This window comes from Petromyzon marinus, chromosome 23 (genome assembly GCF_048934315.1).
Source record: "Petromyzon marinus isolate PM22_M1 ecotype Great Lakes invasive population chromosome 23, UKy_Petmar_22M1.pri1.0, whole genome shotgun sequence".
NCBI classification, from domain to species: Eukaryota; Metazoa; Chordata; class Hyperoartia; order Petromyzontiformes; family Petromyzontidae; genus Petromyzon; species Petromyzon marinus.
In genome coordinates this window covers 13,687,501-13,702,500 of record NC_133689.1, presented here as the reverse complement: position 1 = coordinate 13,702,500, position 15,000 = coordinate 13,687,501, and the positions used below count along the sequence as shown (strand labels likewise).

The 15,000-nt window shown below is 45.5% G+C and overlaps 23 non-coding genes and 12 pseudogenes across 23 annotated transcripts; all 35 read left to right on the top strand.

Annotated features, from left to right (window-relative positions):
* The window catches only part of LOC142928507 (5S ribosomal RNA), a 131-nt pseudogene extending 116 nt beyond the window's left edge, over positions 1-15 (top strand).
* Positions 16-442: 427 nt separating this feature from the next.
* Positions 443-561, top strand: LOC142926074 (5S ribosomal RNA). The gene has a single exon (XR_012942999.1). It is a non-coding gene; the product is annotated as a 5S ribosomal RNA (ribosomal RNA).
* A 252-nt stretch (positions 562-813) lies between these two features.
* LOC142926732 (5S ribosomal RNA) lies at positions 814-932 on the top strand. Its single transcript, XR_012943656.1, has one exon. It is a non-coding gene; the product is annotated as a 5S ribosomal RNA (ribosomal RNA).
* A 252-nt stretch (positions 933-1,184) lies between these two features.
* LOC142927251 (5S ribosomal RNA) lies at positions 1,185-1,303 on the top strand. Its single transcript, XR_012944176.1, has one exon. It is a non-coding gene; the product is annotated as a 5S ribosomal RNA (ribosomal RNA).
* Positions 1,304-1,734: 431 nt separating this feature from the next.
* Positions 1,735-1,853, top strand: LOC142928496 (5S ribosomal RNA; annotated as a pseudogene).
* Positions 1,854-2,105: 252 nt separating this feature from the next.
* Positions 2,106-2,224, top strand: LOC142928252 (5S ribosomal RNA; annotated as a pseudogene).
* A 252-nt stretch (positions 2,225-2,476) lies between these two features.
* LOC142928506 (5S ribosomal RNA) lies at positions 2,477-2,607 on the top strand (annotated as a pseudogene).
* Positions 2,608-3,034: 427 nt separating this feature from the next.
* Positions 3,035-3,153, top strand: LOC142926073 (5S ribosomal RNA). Its single transcript, XR_012942998.1, has one exon. It is a non-coding gene; the product is annotated as a 5S ribosomal RNA (ribosomal RNA).
* Positions 3,154-3,405: 252 nt separating this feature from the next.
* On the top strand, positions 3,406-3,524 carry LOC142926731 (5S ribosomal RNA). The gene has a single exon (XR_012943655.1). It is a non-coding gene; the product is annotated as a 5S ribosomal RNA (ribosomal RNA).
* Positions 3,525-3,776: 252 nt separating this feature from the next.
* Positions 3,777-3,895, top strand: LOC142927250 (5S ribosomal RNA). Its single transcript, XR_012944175.1, has one exon. It is a non-coding gene; the product is annotated as a 5S ribosomal RNA (ribosomal RNA).
* Positions 3,896-4,326: 431 nt separating this feature from the next.
* LOC142928237 (5S ribosomal RNA) lies at positions 4,327-4,445 on the top strand (annotated as a pseudogene).
* A 252-nt stretch (positions 4,446-4,697) lies between these two features.
* LOC142928297 (5S ribosomal RNA) lies at positions 4,698-4,816 on the top strand (annotated as a pseudogene).
* Positions 4,817-5,068: 252 nt separating this feature from the next.
* LOC142928504 (5S ribosomal RNA) lies at positions 5,069-5,199 on the top strand (annotated as a pseudogene).
* A 427-nt stretch (positions 5,200-5,626) lies between these two features.
* LOC142926072 (5S ribosomal RNA) lies at positions 5,627-5,745 on the top strand. The gene has a single exon (XR_012942997.1). It is a non-coding gene; the product is annotated as a 5S ribosomal RNA (ribosomal RNA).
* A 252-nt stretch (positions 5,746-5,997) lies between these two features.
* On the top strand, positions 5,998-6,116 carry LOC142927236 (5S ribosomal RNA). The gene has a single exon (XR_012944161.1). It is a non-coding gene; the product is annotated as a 5S ribosomal RNA (ribosomal RNA).
* Positions 6,117-6,368: 252 nt separating this feature from the next.
* LOC142927248 (5S ribosomal RNA) lies at positions 6,369-6,487 on the top strand. The gene has a single exon (XR_012944173.1). It is a non-coding gene; the product is annotated as a 5S ribosomal RNA (ribosomal RNA).
* A 426-nt stretch (positions 6,488-6,913) lies between these two features.
* LOC142926071 (5S ribosomal RNA) lies at positions 6,914-7,032 on the top strand. Its single transcript, XR_012942996.1, has one exon. It is a non-coding gene; the product is annotated as a 5S ribosomal RNA (ribosomal RNA).
* Positions 7,033-7,284: 252 nt separating this feature from the next.
* On the top strand, positions 7,285-7,403 carry LOC142926730 (5S ribosomal RNA). Its single transcript, XR_012943654.1, has one exon. It is a non-coding gene; the product is annotated as a 5S ribosomal RNA (ribosomal RNA).
* Positions 7,404-7,655: 252 nt separating this feature from the next.
* Positions 7,656-7,774, top strand: LOC142927247 (5S ribosomal RNA). The gene has a single exon (XR_012944172.1). It is a non-coding gene; the product is annotated as a 5S ribosomal RNA (ribosomal RNA).
* Positions 7,775-8,206: 432 nt separating this feature from the next.
* On the top strand, positions 8,207-8,325 carry LOC142928236 (5S ribosomal RNA; annotated as a pseudogene).
* Positions 8,326-8,577: 252 nt separating this feature from the next.
* Positions 8,578-8,696, top strand: LOC142928251 (5S ribosomal RNA; annotated as a pseudogene).
* Positions 8,697-8,948: 252 nt separating this feature from the next.
* On the top strand, positions 8,949-9,079 carry LOC142928503 (5S ribosomal RNA; annotated as a pseudogene).
* Positions 9,080-9,507: 428 nt separating this feature from the next.
* Positions 9,508-9,626, top strand: LOC142927099 (5S ribosomal RNA). The gene has a single exon (XR_012944024.1). It is a non-coding gene; the product is annotated as a 5S ribosomal RNA (ribosomal RNA).
* A 251-nt stretch (positions 9,627-9,877) lies between these two features.
* Positions 9,878-9,996, top strand: LOC142928837 (5S ribosomal RNA). The gene has a single exon (XR_012945148.1). It is a non-coding gene; the product is annotated as a 5S ribosomal RNA (ribosomal RNA).
* A 253-nt stretch (positions 9,997-10,249) lies between these two features.
* LOC142928081 (5S ribosomal RNA) lies at positions 10,250-10,368 on the top strand (annotated as a pseudogene).
* Positions 10,369-10,792: 424 nt separating this feature from the next.
* Positions 10,793-10,911, top strand: LOC142927508 (5S ribosomal RNA). Its single transcript, XR_012944432.1, has one exon. It is a non-coding gene; the product is annotated as a 5S ribosomal RNA (ribosomal RNA).
* A 252-nt stretch (positions 10,912-11,163) lies between these two features.
* On the top strand, positions 11,164-11,282 carry LOC142926593 (5S ribosomal RNA). The gene has a single exon (XR_012943517.1). It is a non-coding gene; the product is annotated as a 5S ribosomal RNA (ribosomal RNA).
* Positions 11,283-11,713: 431 nt separating this feature from the next.
* On the top strand, positions 11,714-11,832 carry LOC142927364 (5S ribosomal RNA). Its single transcript, XR_012944289.1, has one exon. It is a non-coding gene; the product is annotated as a 5S ribosomal RNA (ribosomal RNA).
* Positions 11,833-12,084: 252 nt separating this feature from the next.
* LOC142928841 (5S ribosomal RNA) lies at positions 12,085-12,203 on the top strand. Its single transcript, XR_012945152.1, has one exon. It is a non-coding gene; the product is annotated as a 5S ribosomal RNA (ribosomal RNA).
* A 252-nt stretch (positions 12,204-12,455) lies between these two features.
* On the top strand, positions 12,456-12,574 carry LOC142927616 (5S ribosomal RNA). The gene has a single exon (XR_012944540.1). It is a non-coding gene; the product is annotated as a 5S ribosomal RNA (ribosomal RNA).
* Positions 12,575-12,998: 424 nt separating this feature from the next.
* On the top strand, positions 12,999-13,117 carry LOC142927693 (5S ribosomal RNA). Its single transcript, XR_012944617.1, has one exon. It is a non-coding gene; the product is annotated as a 5S ribosomal RNA (ribosomal RNA).
* Positions 13,118-13,369: 252 nt separating this feature from the next.
* Positions 13,370-13,488, top strand: LOC142928836 (5S ribosomal RNA). Its single transcript, XR_012945147.1, has one exon. It is a non-coding gene; the product is annotated as a 5S ribosomal RNA (ribosomal RNA).
* Positions 13,489-13,741: 253 nt separating this feature from the next.
* On the top strand, positions 13,742-13,860 carry LOC142928080 (5S ribosomal RNA; annotated as a pseudogene).
* Positions 13,861-14,284: 424 nt separating this feature from the next.
* Positions 14,285-14,403, top strand: LOC142927507 (5S ribosomal RNA). The gene has a single exon (XR_012944431.1). It is a non-coding gene; the product is annotated as a 5S ribosomal RNA (ribosomal RNA).
* Positions 14,404-14,655: 252 nt separating this feature from the next.
* LOC142926592 (5S ribosomal RNA) lies at positions 14,656-14,774 on the top strand. The gene has a single exon (XR_012943516.1). It is a non-coding gene; the product is annotated as a 5S ribosomal RNA (ribosomal RNA).
* Positions 14,775-15,000: the final 226 nt, after the last annotated feature.

Below are 15,000 nucleotides of genomic sequence, written 5' to 3'. Positions count from 1 at the left end.
CAGGTGTTATAGGCTTTTGCATTGTTGTATCTGGATGGGTCGCTTTTTACACTTCGACTCATCCAGTGAGTGCACCTGCCAATTTCACGTCGATATGGTGTACTGCATTGGGATCAATATTTTTTGTAATATAATGTTTGATGCCACTCTTTCGGGGCTCAACCAGGAGCTCAGAAACAGGTCCCTGCAGAGTGGGCTGGTAGGACAAGTCTTTGCGCTGTCTTTTACTGATTTTATACACCCAACAGCACGAGATTTCACTTCGTTAAAGTATTGAAAGGGGACGGACGGACGGACACATTAATCTATTGCAGGCTGGTACACTCAGTTTACAACTTCGTTTCTACCAGTATAAAGGTTTTTTGAGCGATGACCTCCAGAATTATAGTTGAATGTTGATTGTTTAATACATCTGAAAGTGCGACAGGTCTTTCCAAGCATGGCCTACGACCATCTCACCCTGAAAACGCCCGATCTCGTCTGATCTCGGAAGCTAAGCATGGTCGAGCCTGGTTAGTACTTGGATGGGAGACTGCCTGGGAATACCAGGTGTTGTAGGCTTTTGCATTGTTGTATCTGGATGGGTCGCTTTTTACACTTCGACTCATCCAGTTAGTGCACCTGCCAATTTCACGTCGATATGATGTACTGCATTGGGATCAATATTTTTTGTAAAATACTGTTTGATGCCACTCTTTCGGGGCTAAACCAGGAGCTCAGAATAAACGATTTCACGAGCGATGACCTCCAGGAGTATAGTTGAATGTTGATTGTTTTATACATATGAGTGTTCGACAGGTCTCTGCAAGCACGGCCTACGACCATATCACGCTGAATGCGCCCGATCTCGTCTGATCTCGGAAGCTAAGCATGGTCGAGCCTGGTTAGTACTTGGATGGGAGACTGCCTGGGAATACCAGGTGTTGTAGGCGTTTGCATTGTTGTATCTCGATGGGTCGCTTTTTACACTTCGACTCATCCAGTTAGTGCACCTGCCAATTTCACGTCGATATGGTGTACTGCATTGGGATCAATATTTTTTGTAAAATACTGTTTGATGCCACTCTTTCGGGGCTAAACCAGGAGCTCAGAATAAACGTTTTCACGAGCGATGACCTCCAGGAGTATAGTTGAATGTTGATTGTTTTATAAATATGAGTGTTCGACAGGTCTCTGCAAGCACGGCCTACGACCATATCACCCTGAATGCGCCCGATTTCGTCTGATCTCGGAAGCTAAGCATGTTCGAGCCTGGTTAGTACTTGGATGGGAGACTGCCTGGGAATACCAGGTGTTGTAGGCTTTTGCATTGTTGTATCTGGATGGGTCGCTTTTTACACTTCGACTCATCCAGTGAGTGCACCTGCCCATTTCACGTCGATATGGTGTACTGCATTGGGATCAATATTTTTTGTAATATAATGTTTGATGCCACTCTTTCGGGGCTCAACCAGGAGCTCAGAAACAGGTCCCTGCAGAGTGGGCTGGTAGGACAGGTCTCTGCGCTGTCTATTACTGATTTTATACACCCAACAGCACGAGATTTCACTTCGTTAAAGTATTGAAAGGGGACTGACGGACGGACGGACACATTAATCTGTTGCAGGCTTGTACACTCAGTTTACAACTTCGTTTCTACCAGTATAAAGGTTTTTTGAGCGATGACCTCCAGAAGTATAATTGAATGTTGATTGTTTAATACATGTGAATGTGCGACAGGTCTTTCCAAGCATGGCCTACGACCATCTCACCCTGAATGCGCCCGATCTCTTCTGATCTCGGAAGCTAAGCAGAGTCGAGCCTGGTTAGAACTTGGATGGTAGACTGCCTGGGAATACCAAGTGTTGTAGGCTTTTGCATTGTTGTATCTGGATGGGTCGCTTTTTACACTTCGACTCATCCAGTTAGTGCACCTGCCAATTTCACGTCGATATGGTGTACTGCATTGGGATCAATATTTTTTGTAAAATACTGTTTGATGCCACTCTTTCGGGGCTAAACCAGGAGCTCAGAATACACGTTTTCACGAGCGATGACCTCCAGGAGTATAGTTGAATTTTGATTATTTTATACATATGAGTGTTCGACAGGTCTCTCCAAGCACGGCCTACGACCATATCACCCTGAATTCTCCCGATTTCGTCTGATCTCTTAAGCTAAGCATGGTCGAGCCTGGTTAGTACTTGGATGGGAGACTGCCTGGGAATACCAGGTGTTGTAGGCTTTTGCATTGTTGTATCTGGATGGGTCGCTTTTTACACTTCGACTCATCCAGTTAGTGCACCTGCCAATTTCACGTCGATATGGTGTACTGCATTGGGATCAATATTTTTTGTAAAATACTGTTTGATGCCACTCTTTCGGGGCTAAACCAGGAGCTCAGAATAAACGTTTTCACAAGCGATGACCTCCAGGAGTATAGTTGAATGTTGATTGTTTTAAACATATGAGTGTTCGACAGGTCTCTGCAAGCACGGCCTACGACCATATCACCCTGAATGCGCCCGATCTCGTCTGATCTCGGAAGCTAAGCATGTTCGAGCCTGGTTAGTACTTGGATGGGAGACTGGATGGGAGACTGCCTGGGAATACCAGGTGTTATAGGCTTTTGCATTGTTGTATCTGGATGGGTCGCTTTTTACACTTCGACTCATCCAGTGAGTGCACCTGCCAATTTCACGTCGATATGGTGTACTGCATTGGGATCAATATTTTTTGTAATATAATGTTTGATGCCACTCTTTCGGGGCTCAACCAGGAGCTCAGAAACAGGTCCCTGCAGAGTGGGCTGGTAGGACAAGTCTTTGCGCTGTCTTTTACTGATTTTATACACCCAACAGCACGAGATTTCACTTCGTTAAAGTATTGAAAGGGGACGGACGGACGGACACATTAATCTATTGCAGGCTGGTACACTCAGTTTACAACTTCGTTTCTACCAGTATAAAGGTTTTTTGAGCGATGACCTCCAGAATTATAGTTGAATGTTGATTGTTTAATACATCTGAATGTGCGACAGGTCTTTCCAAGCATGGCCTACGACCATCTCACCCTGAAAACGCCCGATCTCGTCTGATCTCGGAAGCTAAGCATGGTCGAGCCTGGTTAGTACTTGGATGGGAGACTGCCTGGGAATACCAGGTGTTGTAGGCTTTTGCATTGTTGTATCTGGATGGGTCGCTTTTTACACTTCGACTCATCCAGTTAGTGCACCTGCCAATTTCACGTCGATATGATGTACTGCATTGGGATCAATATTTTTTGTAAAATACTGTTTGATGCCACTCTTTCGGGGCTAAACCAGGAGCTCAGAATAAACGATTTCACGAGCGATGACCTCCAGGAGTATAGTTGAATGTTGATTGTTTTATACATATGAGTGTTCGACAGGTCTCTGCAAGCACGGCCTACGACCATATCACGCTGAATGCGCCCGATCTCGTCTGATCTCGGAAGCTAAGCATGGTCGAGCCTGGTTAGTACTTGGATGGGAGACTGCCTGGGAATACCAGGTGTTGTAGGCGTTTGCATTGTTGTATCTCGATGGGTCGCTTTTTACACTTCGACTCATCCAGTTAGTGCACCTGCCAATTTCACGTCGATATGGTGTACTGCATTGGGATCAATATTTTTTGTAAAATACTGTTTGATGCCACTCTTTCGGGGCTAAACCAGGAGCTCAGAATAAACGTTTTCACGAGCGATGACCTCCAGGAGTATAGTTGAATGTTGATTGTTTTATAAATATGAGTGTTCGACAGGTCTCTGCAAGCACGGCCTACGACCATATCACCCTGAATGCGCCCGATTTCGTCTGATCTCGGAAGCTAAGCATGTTCGAGCCTGGTTAGTACTTGGATGGGAGACTGCCTGGGAATACCAGGTGTTGTAGGCTTTTGCATTGTTGTATCTGGATGGGTCGCTTTTTACACTTCGACTCATCCAGTGAGTGCACCTGCCCATTTCACGTCGATATGGTGTACTGCATTGGGATCAATATTTTTTGTAATATAATGTTTGATGCCACTCTTTCAGGGCTCAACCAGGACCTCAGAAACAGGTCCCTGCAGAGTGGGCTGGTAGGACAGGTCTCTGCGCTGTCTATTACTGATTTTATACACCCAACAGCACGAGATTTCACTTCGTTAAAGTATTGAAAGGGGACTGACGGACGGACGGACACATTAATCTATTGCAGGCTGGTACACTCAGTTTACAACTTCGTTTCTACCAGTATAAAGGTTTTTTGAGCGATGACCTCCAGAAGTATAATTGAATGTTGATTGTTTAATACATGTGAATGTGCGACAGGTCTTTCCAAGCATGGCCTACGACCATCTCACCCTGAATGCGCCCGATCTCGTCTGATCTCTGAAGCTAAGCAGAGTCGAGCCTGGTTAGAACTTGGATGGGAGACTGCCTGGGAATACCAGGTGTTGTAGGCTTTTGCATTGTTGTATCTGGATGGGTCGCTTTTTACACTTCGACTCATCCAGTTAGTGCACCTGCCAATTTCACGTCGATATGGTGTACTGCATTGGGATCAATATTTTTTGTAAAATACTGTTTGATGCCACTCTTTCGGGGCTAAACCAGGAGCTCAGAATAAACGTTTTCACGAGCGATGACCTCCAGGAGTATAGTTGAATTTTGATTATTTTATACATATGAGTGTTCGACAGGTCTCTCCAAGCACGGCCTACGACCATATCACCCTGAATTCTCCCGATTTCGTCTGATCTCTTAAGCTAAGCATGGTCGAGCCTGGTTAGTACTTGGATGGGAGACTGCTTGGGAATACCAGGTGTTGTAGGCTTTTGCATTGTTGTATCTGGATGGGTCGCTTTTTACACTTCGACTCTTCCAGTTAGTGCACCTGCCAATTTCACGTCGATATGGTGTACTGCATTGGGATCAATATTTTTTGTAAAATACTGTTTGATGCCACTCTATCGGGGCTAAACCAGGAGCTCAGAATAAACGTTTTCACGAGCGATGACCTCCAGGAGTATAGTTGAATGTTGATTGTTTTATACATATGAGTGTTCGACAGGTCTCTGCAAGCACGGCCTACGACCATATCACCCTGAATGCGCCCGATCTCGTCTGATCTCGGAAGCTAAGCATGTTCGAGCCTGGTTAGTACTTGGATGGGAGACTGGATGGGAGACTGCCTGGGAATACCAGGTGTTATAGGCTTTTGCATTGTTGTATCTGGATGGGTCGCTTTTTACACTTCGACTCATCCAGTGAGTGCACCTGCCAATTTCACGTCGATATGGTGTACTGCATTGGGATCAATATTTTTTGTAATATAATGTTTGATGCCACTCTTTCGGGGCTCAACCAGGAGCTCAGAAACAGGTCCCTGCAGAGTGGGCTGGTAGGACAAGTCTCTGCGCTGTCTTTTACTGATTTTATACACCCAACAGCACGAGATTTCACTTCGTTAAAGTATTGAAAGGGGACGGACGGACGGACACATTAATCTATTGCAGGCTGGTACACTCAGTTTACAACTTCGTTTCTACCAGTATAAAGGTTTTTTGAGCGATGACCTCCAGAATTATAGTTGAATGTTGATTGTTTAATACATCTGAATGTGCGACAGGTCTTTCCAAGCATGGCCTACGACCATCTCACCCTGAAAACGCCCGATCTCGTCTGATCTCGGAAGCTAAGCATGGTCGAGCCTGGTTAGTACTTGGATGGGAGACTGCCTGGGAATACCAGGTGTTGTAGGCTTTTGCATTGTTGGATCTGGATGGGTCGCTTTTTACACTTCGACTCATCCAGTTAGTGCACCTGCCAATTTCACGTCGATATGATGTACTGCATTGGGATCAATATTTTTTGTAAAATACTGTTTGATGCCACTCTTTCGGGGCTAAACCAGGAGCTCAGAATAAACGATTTCACGAGCGATGACCTCCAGGAGTATAGTTGAATGTTGATTGTTTTATACATATGAGTGTTCGACAGGTCTCTGCAAGCACGGCCTACGACCATATCACGCTGAATGCGCCCGATCTCGTCTGATCTCGGAAGCTAAGCATGGTCGAGCCTGGTTAGTACTTGGATGGGAGACTGACTGGGAATACCAGGTGTTGTAGGCGTTTGCATTGTTGTATCTCGATGGGTCGCTTTTTACACTTCGACTCATCCAGTTAGTGCACCTGCCAATTTCACGTCGATATGGTGTACTGCATTGAGATCAATATTTTTTGTAAAATACTGTTTGATGCCACTCTTTCGGGGCTAAACCAGGAGCTCAGAATAAACGTATTCACGAGCGATGACCTCCAGGAGTATAGTTGAATGTTGATTGCTTTATAAATATGAGTGTTCGACAGGTCTCTGCAAGCACGGCCTACGACCATATCACCCTGAATGCGCCCGATTTCGTCTGATCTCGGAAGCTAAGCATGTTCGAGCCTGGTTAGTACTTGGATGGGAGACTGCCTGGGAATACCAGGTGTTGTAGGCTTTTGCATTGTTGTATCTGGATGGGTCGCTTTTTACACTTCGACTCATCCAGTGAGTGCACCTGCAATTTCACGTCGATATGGTGTACTGCATTGGGATCAATATTTTTTGTAATATAATGTTTGATGCCACTCTTTCGAGGCTCAACCAGGAGCTCAGAAACAGGTCCCTGCAGAGTGGGCTGGTAGGACAAGTCTCTGCGCTGTCTTTTACTGATTTTATACACCCAACAGCACGAGATTTCACTTCGTTAAAGTATTGAAAGGGGACGGACGGACGGACACATTAATCTATTGCAGGCTGGTACACTCAGTTTACAACTTCGTTTCTACCAGTATAAAGGTTTTTTGAGCGATGACCTCCAGAATTATAGTTGAATGTTGATTGTTTAATACATCTGAATGTGCGACAGGTCTTTCCAAGCATGGCCTACGACCATCTCACCCTGAAAACGCCCGATCTCGTCTGATCTCGGAAGCTAAGCATGGTCGAGCCTGGTTAGTACTTGGATGGGAGACTGCCTGGGAATACCAGGTGTTGTAGGCTTTTGCATTGTTGTATCTGGATGGGTCGCTTTTTACACTTCGACTCATCCAGTTAGTGCACCTGCCAATTTCACGTCAATATGATGTACTGCATTGGGATCAATATTTTTTGTAAAATACTGTTTGATGCCACTCTTTCGGGGCTAAACCAGGAGCTCAGAATAAACGATTTCACGAGCGATGACCTCCAGGAGTATAGTTGAATGTTGATTGTTTTATACATATGAGTGTTCGACAGGTCTCTGCAAGCACGGCCTACGACCATATCACGCTGAATGCGCCCGATCTCGTCTGATCTCGGAAGCTAAGCATGGTCGAGCCTGGTTAGTACTTGGATGGGAGACTGCCTGGGAATACCAGGTGTTGTAGGCGTTTGCATTGTTGTATCTCGATGGGTCGCTTTTTACACTTCGACTCATCCAGTTAGTGCACCTGCCAATTTCACGTCGATATGGTGTACTGCATTGGGATCAATATTTTTTGTAAAATACTGTTTGATGCCACTCTTTCGGGGCTAAACCAGGAGCTCAGAATAAACGTTTTCACGAGCGATGACCTCCAGGAGTATAGTTGAATGTTGATTGTTTTATAAATATGAGTGTTCGACAGGTCTCTGCAAGCACGGCCTACGACCATATCACCCTGAATGCGCCCGATTTCGTCTGATCTCGGAAGCTAAGCATGTTCGAGCCTGGTTAGTACTTGGATGGGAGACTGCCTGGGAATACCAGGTGTTGTAGGCTTTTGCATTGTTGTATCTGGATGGGTCGCTTTTTACACTTCGACTCATCCAGTGAGTGCACCTGCCCATTTCACGTCGATATGGTGTACTGCATTGGGATCAATATTTTTTGTAATATAATGTTTGATGCCACTCTTTCGGGGCTCAACCAGGAGCTCAGAAACAGGTCCCTGCAGAGTGGGCTGGTAGGACAGGTCTCTGCGCTGTCTATTACTGATTTTATACACCCAACAGCACGAGATTTCACTTCGTTAAAGTATTGAAAGGGGACGGACGGACGGACGGACACATTAATCTATTGCAGGCTGGTACACACAGTTTACAACTTCGTTTCTACCAGTATAAAGGTTTTTTTGAGCGATGACCTCCAGAAGTATCATTGAATGTTGATTGTTTAATACATGTGAATGTGCGACAGGTCTTTCCAAGAATGGCCTACGACCATCTCACCCTGAATGCGCCCGATCTCGTCTGATCTCTGAAGCTAAGCAGAGTCGAGCCTGGTTAGAACTTGGATGGGAGACTGCCTGGGAATACCAGGTGTTGTAGGCTTTTGCATTGTTGTATCTGGATGGGTCGCTTTTTACACTTCGACTCATCCAGTTAGTGCACCTGCCAATTTCACGTCGATATGGTGTACTGCATTGGGATCAATATTTTTTGTAAAATACTGTTTGATGCCACTCTTTCGGGGCTAAACCAGGAGCTCAGAATAAACGTTTTCACGAGCGATGACCTCCAGGAGTATAGTTGAATTTTGATTATTTTATACATATGAGTGTTCGACAGGTCTCTCCAAGCACGGCCTACGACCATATCACCCTGAATTCTCCCGATTTCGTCTGATCTCTTAAGCTAAGCATGGTCGAGCCTGGTTAGTACTTGGATGGGAGACTGCCTGGGAATACCAGGTGTTGTAGGCTTTTGCATTGTTGTATCTGGATGGGTCGCTTTTTACACTTCGACTCATCCAGTTAGTGCACCTGCCAATTTCACGTCGATATGGTGTACTGCATTGGGATCAATATTTTTTGTAAAATACTGTTTGATGCCACTCTATCGGGGCTAAACCAGGAGCTCAGAATAAACGTTTTCACGAGCGATGACCTCCAGGAGTATAGTTGAATGTTGATTGTTTTATACATATGAGTGTTCGACAGGTCTCTGCAAGCACGGCCTACGACCATATCACCCTGAATGCGCCCGATCTCGTCTGATCTCGGAAGCTAAGCATGTTCGAGCCTGGTTAGTACTTGGATGGGAGACTGGATGGGAGACTGCCTGGGAATACCAGGTGTTATAGGCTTTTGCATTGTTGTATCTGGATGGGTCGCTTTTTACACTTCGACTCATCCAGTGAGTGCACCTGCCAATTTCACGTCGATATGGTGTACTGCATTGGGATCAATATTTTTTGTAATATAATGTTTGATGCCACTCTTTCGGGGCTCAACCAGGAGCTCAGAAACAGGTCCCTGCAGAGTGGGCTGGTAGGACAGGTCTCTGCACTGTCTATTACTGATTTTATACACCCAACAGCACGAGATTTCACTTCGTTAAAGTATTGAAAGGGGACGGACGGACGGACACATTAATCTATTGCAGGCTGGTACACACAGTTTACAACTTCGTTTCTACCAGTATAAAGGTTTTTTTGAGCGATGACCTCCAGAAGTATAATTGAATGTTGATTGTTTAATACATGTGAATGTGCGACAGGTCTTTCCAAGCATGGCCTACGACCATCTCACCCTGAATGCGCCCGATCTCGTCTGATCTCGGAAGCTAAGCAAAGTCGAGCCTGGTTAGTACTTGGATGGGAGACTGCCTGGGAATACCAGGTGTTGTAGGCTTTTGCATTGTTGTATCTGGATGGGTCGCTTTTTACACTTCGACTCATCCAGTTAGTGCACCTGCCAATTTCACGTCGATATGGTGTACTGCATTGGGATCAATATTTTTTGTAAAATACTGTTTGATGCCACTCTTTCGGGGCTAAACCAGGAGCTCAGAATAACGTTTTCACGATCGATGACCTCCAGGAGTATAGTTGAATGTTGATTGTTTTATACATATGAGTGTTCGACAGGTCTCTGCAAGCACGGCCTACGACCATATCAACCTGAATGCGCCCGATCTCGTCTGATCTCGGAAGCTAAGCATGTTCGAGCCTGGTTAGTACTTGGATGGGAGACTGCCTGGGAATACCAGGTGTTGTAGGCTTTTGCATTGTTGTATCTGGATGGGTCGCTTTTTACACTTCGACTCATCCAGTTAGTGCACCTGCCAATTTCACGTCGATATGGTGTACTGCATTGGGATCAATATTTTTTTGTAAAATACTGTTTGATGCCACTCTTTCGGGGCTAAACCAGGAGCTCAGAATAAACGTTTTCACGAGCGATGACCTCCAGGAGTATAGTTGAATGTTGATTGTTTTATACATATGAGCATTCGACAGGTCTCTGCAAGCACGGCCTACGACCATATCACCCTGAATGCGCCCGTTCTCGTCTGATCTCGGAAGCTAAGCATGCTCGAGCCTGGTTAGTACTTGGATGGGAGACTGCCTGGGAATACCAGGTGTTGTAGGATTTTGCATTGTTCTATCTGGATGGGTCGCTTTTTACACTTCGACTCATCCAGTGAGTGCACCTGCCAATTTCACGTCGATATGGTGTACTGCATTGGGATCAATATTTTTTGTAATATGTTTGATGCCACTCTTTCGGGGCTCAACCAGGAGCTCAGAAACAGGTCCCTGCAGAGTTGGCTGGTAGGACAAGTCTCTGCGCTGTCTATTACTGATTGTATACACCCAACAGCACGAGATTTCACTTCGTTAAAGTATTTAAAGGGGACGGACGGACGGACACATTAATCTATTGCAGGCTGGTACACTCAGTTTACATCTTCGTTTCTACCAGTATAAAAGTTTTTTGAGCGATGACCTCCAGAAGTATAGTTGAATGCTGATTGTTTAATACATCTGAATGTGCGACAGGTCTTTCCAAGCATGGCCTACGACCATCTCACCCTGAATGCGCCCGATCTCTTCTGATCTCGGAAGCTAAGCATGGTCGATCCTGGTTAGTACTTGGATGGGAGACTGCCTGGGAATACCAGGTGTTGTAGGCTTTTGCATTGTTGTATCTGGATGGGTCGCTTTTTACACTTCGACTCATCCAGTTAGTGCACCTGCCAATTTCACGTCGATATGGTGTACTGCATTGGGATCAATATTTTTTGTAAAATACTGTTTGATGCCACTCTTTCGGGGCTAAACCAGGAGCTCAGAATAAACGTTTTCACGAGCGATGACCTCCAGGAGTATAGTTGAATGTTGATTATTTTATACATATGAGTGTTCGACAGGTCTCTGCAAGCACGGCCTACGACCATATCACCCTGAATGCGCCCGATCTCGTCTGATCTCGGAAGCTAAGCATGTTCGAGCCTGGTTAGTACTTGGATGGGAGACTGCCTGGGAATACCAGGTGTTGTAGGCTTTTGCATTGTTGTATCTGGATGGGTCGCTTTTTACACTTCGACTCATCCAGTGAGTGCACCTGCCAATTTCACGTCGATATGGTGTACTGCATTGGGATCAATATTTTTTGTAATATAATGTTTGATGCCACTCTTTCGGGGCTCAACCAGGAGCTCAGAAACAGGTCCCTGCAGAGTGGGCTGGTAGGACAAGTCTCTGCGCTGTCTATTACTGATTTTATACACCCAACAGCACGAGATTTCACTTCGTTAAAGTATTGAAAGGGGACGGACGGACGGACGGACACATTAATCTATTTCAGGCTGGTACACTCAGTTTACAACTTCGTTTCTACCACTATAAAGGTTTTTTCAGCGATGACCTCCAGAAGTATAGTTGAATGTTGATTGTTTAATACATCTGAATGTGCGACAGGTCTTCCCAAGCATGGCCTACGACCATCTCACCCTGAATGCGCCAGATCTCGTCTGATCTCGGAAGCTAAGCAGTGTCGAGCCTGGTTAGTACTTGGATGGGAGACTGCCTGGGAATACCAGGTGTTGTAGGCTTTTGCATTGTTGTATCTGGATGGGTCGCTTTTTACACTTCGACTCATCCAGTTAGTGCACCTGCCAATTTCACGTCGATATGGTGTACTGCATTGGGATCAATATTTTTTGTAAAATACTGTTTGATGCCACTCTTTCGGGGCTAAACCAGGAGCTCAGAATAAACGTTTTCACGAGCGATGACCTCCAGGAGTATAGTTGAATGTTGATTGTTTTATACATATGAGTGTTCGACAGGTCTCTGCAAGCACGGCCTACGACCATATCACCCTGAATGCTCCCGATCTCGTCTGATCTCGGAAGCTAAGCATGGTCGAGCCTGGTTAGTACTTGGATGGGAGACTGCCTGGGAATACCAGGTGTTGTAGGCTTTTGCATTGTTGTATCTGGATGGGTCGCTTTTTACACTTCGACTCATCCAGTTAGTGCACCTGCCAATTTCACGTCGATATGGTGTACTGCATTGGGATCAATATTTTTTGTAAAATACTGTTTGATGCCACTCTTTCGGGGCTAAACCAGGAGCTCAGAATAAACGTTTTCACGAGCGATGACATCCAGGAGTATAGTTGAATGTTGATTGTTTTATACATATGAGTGTTCGACAGGTCTCTGCAAGCACGGCCTACGACCATATCACCCTGAATGCGCCCGTTCTCGTCTGATCTCGGAAGCTAAGCATGCTCGAGCCTGGTTAGTACTTGGATGGGAGACTGCCTGGGAATACCAGGTGTTGTAGGCTTTTGCATTGTTCTATCTGGATGGGTCGCTTTTTACACTTCGACTCATCCAGTGAGTGCACCTACCAATTTCACGTCGATATGGTGTACTGCATTGGGATCAATATTTTTTGTAATATGTTTGATGCCACTCTTTCGGGGCTCAACCAGGAGCTCAGAAACAGGTCCCTGCAGAGTGGGCTGGTAGGACAAGTCTCTGCGCTGTCTATTACTGATTGTATACACCCAACAGCACGAGATTTCACTTCGTTAAAGTATTTAAAGGGGACGGACGGACGGACACATTAATCTATTGCAGGCTGGTACACTCAGTTTACAACTTCGTTTCTACCAGTATAAAAGTTTTTTGAGCGATGACCTCCAGAAGTATAGTTGAATGCTGATTGTTTAATACATCTGAATGTGCGACAGGTCTTTCCAAGCATGGCCTACGACCATCTCACCCTGAATGCGCCCGATCTCGTCTGATCTCGGAAGCTAAGCATGGTCGAGCCTCGTTAGTACTTGGATGGGAGACTGCCTGGGAATACCAGGTGTTGTAGGCTTTTGCATTGTTGTATCTGGATGGGTCGCTTTTTACACTTCGACTCATCCAGTTAGTGCACCTGCCAATTTCACGTCGATATGGTGTACTGCATTGGGATCAATATTTTTTGTAAAATACTGTTTGATGCCACTCTTTCGGGGCTAAACCAGGAGCTCAGAATAAACGTTTTCACGATCGATGACCTCCAGGAGTATAGTTGAATGTTGATTGTTTTATACATATGAGTGTTCGACAGGTCTCTGCAAGCACGGCCTACGACCATATCAACCTGAATGCGCCCGATCTCGTCTGATCTCGGAAGCTAAGCATGTTCGAGCCTGGTTAGTACTTGGATGGGAGACTGCCTGGGAATACCAGGTGTTGTAGGCTTTTGCATTGTTGTATCTGGATGGGTCGCTTTTTACACTTCGACTCATCCAGTTAGTGCACCTGCCAATTTCACGTCGATATGGTGTACTGCATTGGGATCAATATTTTTTTGTAAAATACTGTTTGATGCCACTCTTTCGGGGCTAAACCAGGAGCTCAGAATAAACGTTTTCACGAGCGATGACCTCCAGGAGTATAGTTGAATGTTGATTGTTTTATACATATGAGCGTTCGACAGGTCTCTGCAAGCACGGCCTACGACCATATCACCCTGAATGCGCCCGTTCTCGTCTGATCTCGGAAGCTAAGCATGCTCGAGCCTGGTTAGTACTTGGATGGGAGACTGCCTGGGAATACCAGGTGTTGTAGGATTTTGCATTGTTCTATCTGGATGGGTCGCTTTTTACACTTCGACTCATCCAGTGAGTGCACCTGCCAATTTCACGTCGATATGGTGTACTGCATTGGGATCAATATTTTTTGTAATATGTTTGATGCCACTCTTTCGGGGCTCAACCAGGAGCTCAGAAACAGGTCCCTGCAGAGTGGGCTGGTAGGACAAGTCTCTGCGCTGTCTATTACTGATTGTATACACCCAACAGCACGAGATTTCACTTCGTTAAAGTATTTAAAGGGGACGGACGGACGGACACATTAATCTATTGCAGGCTGGTACACTCAGTTTACATCTTCGTTTCTACCAGTATAAAAGTTTTTTGAGCGATGACCTCCAGAAGTATAGTTGAATGCTGATTGTTTAATACATCTGAATGTGCGACAGGTCTTTCCAAGCATGGCCTACGACCATCTCACCCTGAATGCGCCCGATCTCTTCTGATCTCGGAAGCTAAGCATGGTCGATCCTGGTTAGTACTTGGATGGGAGACTGCCTGGGAATACCAGGTGTTGTAGGCTTTTGCATTGTTGTATCTGGATGGGTCGCTTTTTACACTTCGACTCATCCAGTTAGTGCACCTGCCAATTTCACGTCGATATGGTGTACTGCATTGGGATCAATATTTTTTGTAAAATACTGTTTGATGCCACTCTTTCGGGGCTAAACCAGGAGCTCAGAATAAACGTTTTCACGAGCGATGACCTCCAGGAGTATAGTTGAATGTTGATTATTTTATACATATGAGTGTTCGACAGGTCTCTGCAAGCACGGCCTACGACCATATCACCCTGAATGCGCCCGATCTCGTCTGATCTCGGAAGCTAAGCATGTTCGAGCCTGGTTAGTACTTGGATGGGAGACTGCCTGGGAATACCAGGTGTTGTAGGCTTTTGCATTGTTGTATCTGGATGGGTCGCTTTTTACACTTCGACTCATCCAGTGAGTGCACCTGCCAATTTCACGTCGATATGGTGTACTGCATTGGGATCAATATTTTTTGTAATATAATGTTTGATGCCACTCTTTCGGGGCTCAACCAGGAGCTCAGAAACAGGTCCCTGCAGAGTGGGCTGGTAGGACAAGTCTCTGCGCTGTCTATTACTGATTTTATACAC